Source organism: Hyla sarda, chromosome 9 (genome assembly GCF_029499605.1).
Source record: "Hyla sarda isolate aHylSar1 chromosome 9, aHylSar1.hap1, whole genome shotgun sequence".
In the NCBI taxonomy this organism is placed as follows: Eukaryota; Metazoa; Chordata; class Amphibia; order Anura; family Hylidae; genus Hyla; species Hyla sarda.
In genome coordinates this window covers 94,927,146-94,937,009 of record NC_079197.1, presented here as the reverse complement: position 1 = coordinate 94,937,009, position 9,864 = coordinate 94,927,146, and the positions used below count along the sequence as shown (strand labels likewise).

Here is a 9,864-nt window from a genome sequence, read left to right as displayed (position 1 = left end):
TATTAGCTAAAGATAATATGTCTACTGCAATTAACATTCCAAACCTTAGATTAACTGTTAGGACAAGGAGACACATGGTAACTTTCATGGATGTATCTATGCTTCCATAACAAAGAAAAAACTTTTAGTCTCTGGTGCAAAGAGTCAAAGGGGCATTCCTAGGCTCTGTTGTCCTGAGGGCTAAACTGCCTCCGTGCGCCCTTTCCCCATCATTGATTGATTGACAGTCAGCTGAGCCCTGTTTTCAAATCACACATCTTAGCACAATTTGTATTCACAGTGCAGGAATGAAATTTGGGACCACAGCCTGGCTTCCAGCTATCAATCAAGCTGGGATAGAGATGGGAGGGAGAATTGCTGAAATGTACAGAGGGAGCCACTTGTTGGTTATATATGAGAGGGTAATAATTCTATGTAATCTTCAGGATTGGGACTCCTGAAGGTTCTTTAATTGTAGAAAATCAGGGCCTTCTATGGGGACGGCAGTGTCTGAGTGGTCCTAGTGCCGACTGATTAAGTTGGAATCAGCCACTGTCGGAGATTCCACAGTACAAACATTACACAGCCTTATACTGCTCATACAGAGGATCCAACATAACCAAGTAGGATTTGGAATGTTGCCAATCTAGCTGTGCAAATATGGACTGTTGTGCACTGCAATTCCAGAAAGATGTTCTCAGCCACTTAAGAATTGGGGAAATGCACACTCTCCTTGCCATGGTGAGAACCTTCTTCAAGCCACATTACTTAAAAAAAGAAATAAATAATAATATCATAAGGATAATATTTGCATCCCTAAAGATGTGGACTATGCAGATAGCATGAATTATATTACTTAAATTCAGTCAGGGGTGTCACTAGGTTAAAACATTAAAGGTAAAGCCTGGTTCCCCAAATGTCAGCTGTCATGCAGGTCTTGGTCGAGCAGTTATGCAGAGATCTCCACACAGCACAGTGACTGCCCAGTCAGGACCTGCTCTGTATCTCTAGATGAGCACTTCCCAACCCATACTGTAAGTCCCTGGACTGTACCTTCTTTACAGCTGATTCTTGCAGTGCCGAGAAGGGAGAAGAACAGATCACATGACTGCTCATCATGTGACCAGCAGGAAGGCAGAGAGGAGGCGGGGCAGGCTACAGTGTTCAGCAGTGGAGTATAAAAAGCTTCTGAAGATGGAGGAGTCATGGAGTGTGCAGGCAGGTGTGTAAATAAAGTGCACCAGGTTGCTGAACTACAACTCCCAGCAAGAAACACTACGCTACACAGAAAAGGAATGGACCTCCAGCTGTTATAAAACTACAACTCCCAGCATTATAACCAGGGTGCCTCCATGCTGGGAGTTGTAGTTTTGCAACAGCTGGAGGCCAATCTTTTTCATGATGGGGATTATTTTATTCTGGTGGAGGGAGTAGTTCAAAGCGGGATCCTTATCAGTAGAGAGGACATATATCAGGCTAATGGCTACATGGTGAGGGGCATTATGACTGTACAGGGGGACATAGTGGCTACAGAGGGGGAATTTATGACTGGACAGGGGGGTATAGTGGCCACAGAGGGGCATAATGACTGTACACTGGGCATAGTGGCTACAGAGGGGGACATTATGACTGGACAGGGGCATTTTTGGCTACAGAGGGGGCATTATTACTGTACAGGAGTCATAGGGGCACTGGCTACATAGTTGTCATTTTGACTGCAAAGGGGGGCATAGTAGCTATAGAGTGGGCATGGCCTCTCTGCATGGCCTCTCCTGAGTTATATTCTGTATTACACCCCAGACCTGTACTCACTATTCTGCTGGTGGGGGTCCCTGTGTACATACATTATATTACTTATCCTGTACTGATCCTGAGTTATATCCTGCAATATACTCCAGAGCTGTACTCACTATTCTGCTTGGGAGGTCACTGTGTACATTACATTACTTATCCTGTACTGATCCTGAATTATATCCTGTCTTATACTCTAGGGTAGTACTCACTATTCTGCTGGTGGGGTCACTGTGTACATACATAACATTACTTATCATATACTGATCCTGAGTTATACAATGAAGAGGGGAAAAAGATAGAGACACACAAGCACCCCTGGTGAAGTATGAAAAGCACTGGTGGGGTATTACACTTACCCTGTGATGTTGCGCTGAGAGCACAACATCTATTGCATGTATAATATATACTGGGGTCCTGCAGCTTGCTTCCTCCTGATACAGGATACCTTCTGGTTCGTTATTAGTAGACGCAAGTAAAAGCAGAAACATTTAACTTTTTTAAGCGCCAGTCCCTGTCACGTCATTGGTTCAGCAAGATTATAAACCAGATTAATAAAATCTAATTTATTGAAAGCACATAACAACAAGTTTCTGGCCCAGAGTGGGCCCTTCGTCAGGACAAAGGGCCATTAGCACCTTGACCTGACAAAGTGCCCACTCCGGGCCAGAAATATGTTGATATGTGCATTCAATAAATTAGATTTTATTAATCCGGTTTATAATCTTATTATACCCCAGAGTTGTACTCACTATTCTGCTGGTGAAGTCACTGTGTATATAAATTATATTACTTATCCTGTACTGATCCTGAGTTATATCCTGTATTATACTTCAGAGCTGTACTGACTATTCTGCTGGTGGGGTAACTGTGTACATATATTACATTACTTATCCCAGGCATACAGCTATATACGGAGAACAGAGTGGCCTACAACTATATATGTGGGAACTATTAATGTGGGGAAATACATATGCAGGTTTGTATAGTGGTGAGTATTGTGCTGGAGAAAGAAGCCTAAAATGTTTGTCTGGCAGGTTTTGTGGAGATGAGTCATGGCCGGGAGAAGTCATCATGATGGTCTTGGCCACAATGAGAAGAAAAGGAAAAGTGAGCTCCTCCGATCAGAGAAGATGCCTCCTGTGATTGACTCAGAGAAGATGCCCCCTGTGAGTTTATATCATGCTGTATTCTACCTGATTGTGTCCCATGAGCCCTAAAGTCACCTGTACATTCTGCAGTTATGTTTAGTGAAACAACTACTCCCAGCATTTCCTTACCACTGCTTATATCGTACTGGGAGTTGTAGTTTCACTTGGCTAAAACATCTTTAGCGCTTTTCTCCTTACTTGGCAATTGGTATATTTGATTATTATAGTTGAAACAATTTTCTTCAACACTCTACACCACGGTCGTCCTTCCCGCCAAGTAGGGAACCTGTTAAAATGTTATCCCCTGGCTGCTGCTGTCACATGAGCCCCACCTCAACTTAGAACATAGAGTGCTCTCACCTAATAGATCCGTGCTGTAATGCTCCTCATTGGCGCTTGTGTTTCCTGGCTTGAAGTATCATCAGCACACAGCCAAAAAGACTAACCTATCCCTCAGACCCCTATACATGGAGCTGAAGTTTGTTTGGTCATGCAACATTGAGTGGCCCCACCCCCTTGGCCCCTCCTTTTTGTAGCTCTGCCCTTAGCCACGCCCATGGACCGTGCCCCAGATCTTTTCAAGACCTAGCAACGCCCCTGAATTCAGTGCAGCCACAATGCTGCTTACAGGTTGTGACAAAACATCCATTGGGAAATATGATGCTTGCAAATCATACATAGGACAGAATGCAGAGCTTCAGATTATGCATGTAAAAGGATCAAGTGGCCATTGAGGAGAATGTAAATGAGGCGGACAAGTGTCTGTTGTTGGAACCAGACCTGCATAACCTTGGACGCCCCCTGACCTCCTAATTGCACTTGCCATGCAAAATATTAACCAGGTTGATAATAAAAGCAAGCACTTTGTGGCACAGTGACAATTTCAAGAAATGTCAATGTTCTGCTGCATGAGAGTATGAGAGTACAAGACATGGATGGTTTTCTTTACAAGGCATGTTCTTGTCCTCCCCCCTCTCCCTTTCTTCTTTTTCTTTTCCCCTCTCTCCTTGTCATCCATCTCCCCACCCTTCTCACTGACCTTTGTTGGCTCACATTGCTGATCTGGTGTATTCGTTGCATGCTCCTCTTCCCTCCTCCGTATTTCCTACTAATTGCCAGGGCACCTCCTAGGGAAGATGTTCTCACACCTTGTTACCTCTTTTCACCCATTGGAGGACCCTCCCCTCCCTGGTTATTGACGTATTTAGTGGACTTTAACGCTGTCTCCTTGACTATTTGGTTTGCAATGTTTTGTCAACAACGGCTAGAAGGTTATGCCCAACATAGGAGTACAGTCTCAAATCTAACATTGATAAATTACAAGCCTCCATTTTACAAGTGAAAGTTCGAACGGGACACTAAAGATTATTTTTACGACCGAGTCTACACGTGGGCAGAGGAGAGAAGACGGTGAACCGGGAGCGAAAGAGTGAGTTTGAACCCTTCGAAGCGGGATCCACGGACAGCGAGACAGGGTCTGTCTACAGCATTAAAAACAAAGCGTCTAAAGATTTTTTAGGGGCGCGCCCAAAGGATACAAAGCAAAGAAAACCGTCAAGTGTGAATACCGTAGAAGGGACACAAACACGAGCGCAATGGAAACAGAAATAGAAAGCAGTGAGTTACTTATAAACCTGTCAGGGATTGAATTGACAGAGTCGCAAAGACAGTAATTAATAAGGGACTGGGATTTGTTCCAAGAGAAAAATGTGACAGCTTTGAACTTTATGGTGGATTTTCATAAATTTTGTAGATCTATCAAATTGAAAATGTTTTTTCAGGATAAACAGGGTAAAACTGAGAAGGCTGCTGCACCCATTCATCCTAAATTAAAAAAGAAGATTAGATTTGAGCCTCCAGTCCCCGGTTGGATTCGTTCCAACAGGTGGTAACTAAAGAAGTATTAGAAAAATGGGATGAGATTAAAGATTATAGTAAATCTAATTTTAATGTAGAGAAGAAAAAGGCTTTGAAACAATAAAAAATGGATGATAGAATTATTATTAAAAAAGCTGATAAAGGCGGGGCAACAGTGGTGCTCGATAGAAATATGTATATGAATGAAGCCTATAGTCAATTATGTGAACAACAGGTTTATAGAAAGTTAAAGGGGGATCCAACTATGGAATTTAAGAAAGAGATTGATATGATGCTTGAAGAAGCGTATCAAAATGGTGTGATTGGTGCACAAGAAAAAAGTGCACTAACTAATGAAAATCCTAGGACCCCTGTCCTATATTTGTTGCCAAAGGTGCATAAGAATATGGAGAATCCCCCGGGACGTTCTATTGTCTCGGGGGTGAACTTCATTCTTAGCCCTTTGGCAACCTATATAGATGGTCATTTACAAAAAAATAGTGACTGCCCTTCCCAACTGCCTGAGAGACACCAATCAATTTTTAGACTGTATCACTGGTATTACTGATTTACAGGACGTCCTGCTCTGTACTCTTGACCTCAAGAGCCTTTATACCAATATTCCCACTCAGGAAGGGATATTGGCGATTAAAGAACACTTGATGTTGGATAGCAATTTGTCCAATGCAAAAATCGCATTTTTGATTGAATTGTTAGAAATTGTTCTGCTTAAGAATTATTTCAGATTTGGTGAGGAGTTTTTTCTCCAGGAACAGGGGACCTCGATGGGGTCCCCTGTCGCACCAAGCCTGGCAAATATTTTTATGTGCAAATTCGAATGCCAGTTCATTGCTGGACATGATCTAAGTGCTAAGCTGAGACTGTGGGTCCGCTATGTGGATGATGTGTTCGTCCTCTGGGCGGGCACACAGTCTCAGCTACAGACTTACGTAGAATATCTAAATGGTTGTCACCCCCTCATTGAATTTTCATCAGAAGTAAGTGAAAAAGAGATTAGTTACTTGGATGTAAAAGTGATTAAAAATAGAGAAGGTGGACTAGATACCACATTGTATGTAAAAGAAAGTGATCATAATAATTTACTGCATCGCAAAAGTGGACATGCCCCACAAGTCTTCAAAGGAATAACGAAGGGACAACTTATGAGAACTAAAAGGATCTGTAGTGATGAGACAGAATTTCAGAAGAATAAAGAGATCATGATTAAAAAGTTTGTACAGAGGGGTTATGATGAAATGGAAATGGAAGAGATAGCCGGGGAGGTAGAGAAAATACCTAGAGAAGACCTTAGGAAGAATGAAAAGAAAAATCAGAAAAAAGATAAAGATTTAACATTTTTTTCAGTAAATGACTGTCATTCAAAATTGATAAAACAAACTATTTATAAGTACTGGGGACTACTAACAGCGGACGACAAGATCGCACGTCTGTTTAGAAATCCTCCGAGATTTATCTATCGGAAAAATAAGTCCCTGGCTAATCATTTAATAAGTGCCGATATTAAAAAGAAACAGGTCAGTAAACAGACTTTTTTTGAAAGCAAGACAAGCAGGAACATTTGCATGTTTATCATGCCAGAACTGCAATGCAATCATTAAAGGAGACGAGGTAGTACACCCTAGAAAGGGAACTAAAATCCCTATTAAGGGGTGGCACTCGTGCAACAGCACCCAAGTGATTTATTTTCTTAAATGCCCTTGTGGTATGGGCTATGTTGGCCAGACCACAAGGAGCATTAAACAGAGAATCAACAACCACAAAAGTGCGATTAGATATTTTCTAAAAGAACAGGACAATGTGAACAGGAACTTAGATGGCAGATACTTGAGAACGTGGAGGGAGAAAATAAAGAACAAATAAAAATGAATTTATTGAGAAATGAGGTACGCTGGATACAGAAACTGGGCACTTTAAAACCGGACGGAATTAATGAAATCTGCAACTTCAATGTTTTTCTATAATTTAGTATATACTGGGTCTTTGTAATTGTATATGTTTTAACCCTTTTGATACCGTTTTGATACTTTTTGTAATTTTTGTATTCTCGTTGTAGAACTGATATCTCGCGAGAACCATATGTATTTAGTATGGTTGTTACGCCGAGCGCTCCGGGTTCCCGCTCCTCCCCGGAGCGCTCGCTTCACCTCCTCCGCTGCAGCGCCCCGGTCACGTCCTCTGACCCGGGGCGCTGCGATCCTGCTGCTAGCCGGGGTGCGATTCGCGATGCGGGTAGCGCCCGCTCGCGATGCGCACCCCGGCTCTCCTACCTGACTCGCTCCCCGTCTGTTCTGTCCCGGCGCGCGCGGCCCCGCTCCCTAGGGCGCGCGCGCGCCGGGTCTCTGCGATTTAAAGGGCCACTGCGCCGCTGATTGGCGCAGTGGTTCCAATTAGAGTTATCACCTGTGCACTCCCTATATTACCTCACTTCCCTTGCACTCCCTTGCCGGATCTTGTTGCCTTAGTGCCAGTGAAAGCGTTCCTTGTGTGTCCCTTGCCAGTGTTTCCAGACCTTCTGCCGTTGCCCCTGACTACGATCCTTGCTGCCTGCCCCGACCTTCTGCTACGTCCGACCTTGCTTCTGCCTACTCCCTTGTACCGCGCCTATCTTCAGCAGCCAGAGAGGTGAGCCGTTGCTAGTGGATACGACCTGGTCACTACCGCCGCAGCAAGACCATCCCGCTTTGCGGCGGGCTCTGGTGAAAACCAGTAGTGGCTTAGAACCGGTCCACTAGCACGGTCCACGCCAATCCCTCTCTGGCACAGAGGGTCCACTACCTGCCAGCCGGCATCGTGACAGTAGATCCGGCCATGGATCCCGCTGAAGTTCCTCTGCCAGTTGTCGCTGACCTCACCACGGTGGTCGCCCAGCAGTCACAACAGATTGCGCAACAAGGCCAACAGCTGTCTCAACTGACCGTTATGCTACAACAGTTGCTACCACAGCTTCAGCAGTCATCTCCTCCGCCAGCTCCTGCACCTCCTCCGCAGCGAGTGGCCGCTCCTGGGATACGCTTATCCTTGCCGGATAAGTTTGATGGGGACTCTAAGTTTTGCCGTGGCTTCCTTTCCCAATGTTCCCTGCATCTGGAGATGATGTCGGACCTGTTTCCCACTGAAAGGTCTAAGGTGGCTTTCGTAGTCAGTCTTCTGTCCGGAAAAGCCCTGTCATGGGCCACACCGCTCTGGGACCGCAATGACCCCGTCACTGCCTCAGTACACTCCTTCTTCTCGGAAATCCGAAGTGTCTTCGAGGAACCTGCCCGAGCCTCTTCTGCTGAGACTGCCCTGTTGAACCTGGTCCAGGGTAATTCTTCCGTTGGCGAGTATGCCGTACAATTCCGTACACTTGCTTCAGAATTGTCCTGGAATAATGAGGCCCTCTGCGCGACCTTCAAAAAAGGCCTATCCAGCAACATTAAAGATGTTCTGGCCGCACGAGAAATTCCTGCTAATCTACATGAACTTATTCACCTAGCCACTCGCATTGACATGCGTTTTTCTGAAAGGCGTCAGGAACTCCGCCAAGATATGGACTCTGTTCGCACGAGGCGTTTCGTCTCCTCGGCTCCTCTCTCCTCTGGTCCCCTGCAATCTGTTCCTGTGCCTCCCGCCGTGGAGGCTATGCAGGTCGACCGGTCTCGCCTGACACCTCAAGAGAGGACACGACGCCGTATGGAGAACCTCTGCCTGTACTGTGCTAGTACCGAACACTTCCTGAGGGATTGTCCTATCCGTCCTCCCCGCCTGGAAAGACGTACGCTGACTCCGCACAAAGGTGAGACAGTCCTTGATGTCTACTCTGCTTCTCCACGTCTTACTGTGCCTGTGCGGATGTCTGCTTCTGCCTTCTCCTTCTCTACAGTGGCCTTCTTGGACTCTGGTTCTGCAGGAAATTTTATTTTGGCCTCTCTCGTCAACAGGTTCAACATCCCAGTGACCAGTCTCGCCAGACCCCTCTACATCAATTGTGTAAATAATGAAAGATTGGACTGTACCATACGTTTCCGCACGGAGCCCCTTCTTATGAGCATCGGATCTCATCATGAGAGGATTGAACTTTTGGTCCTCCCCAATTGCACCTCGGAGATTCTCCTTGGACTTCCCTGGCTTCAACTTCATTCCCCAACCCTGGATTGGTCCACTGGGGAGATCAAGAGTTGGGGGTCCTCTTGTTCCAAGAACTGTCTAAAACCGGTTCCCAGTAACCCTTGCCGTAACTCTGTGGTTCCTCCAGTAACCGGTCTCCCCAAGGCCTATATGGACTTCGCGGATGTTTTCTGCAAAAAACAAGCTGAGACTCTACCTCCTCACAGGCCTTATGATTGCCCTATCGACCTCCTCCCGGGTACTACTCCACCCCGGGGCAGAATTTATCCTCTCTCTGCCCCAGAGACTCTTGCCATGTCCGAATACGTCCAGGAGAATCTAAAAAGGGGCTTTATCCGTAAATCCTCCTCTCCTGCCGGAGCCGGATTTTTCTTTGTCTCCAAAAAAGATGGCTCCCTACGTCCTTGCATTGACTACCGCGGTCTTAATAAAATCACGGTTAAGAACCGCTACCCCTTACCCCTCATCTCTGAACTCTTTGATCGCCTCCAAGGTGCCCACATCTTCACTAAATTGGACTTAAGAGGCGCCTATAACCTCATCCGCATCAGAGAGGGGGACGAGTGGAAAACGGCATTTAACACCAGAGATGGACACTTTGAGTATCTGGTCATGCCCTTTGGACTGTGCAATGCCCCTGCCGTCTTCCAAGACTTTGTCAATGAAATTTTTCGTGATCTATTATACTCCTGTGTTGTGGTATATCTGGACGATATCCTAATTTTTTCTGCCAATCTAGAGGAACACCGCCGGCATGTCCGTATGGTTCTTCAGAGACTTCGTGACAACCAACTCTATGCCAAAATTGAGAAATGTCTGTTTGAATGCCAATCTCTTCCTTTTCTAGGATATTTGGTCTCTGGCCAGGGACTACAGATGGATCCAGACAAACTCTCTGCCGTCTTAAATTGGCCACGCCCCTCCGGACTCCGTGCTATCCAACGCTTTTTGGGGTTCG

At 45.5% G+C, this 9,864-nt stretch overlaps 1 long non-coding RNA gene across 1 annotated transcript; it reads left to right on the top strand.

Annotated features, from left to right (window-relative positions):
* The first annotated feature begins 1,067 nt into the window (after positions 1-1,067).
* Positions 1,068-6,891, top strand: LOC130291023 (uncharacterized). The gene is made up of 3 exons (XR_008847770.1): positions 1,068-1,201; positions 2,808-2,939; positions 6,853-6,891. It is a non-coding gene; the product is annotated as an uncharacterized LOC130291023 (long non-coding RNA).
* Positions 6,892-9,864: the final 2,973 nt, after the last annotated feature.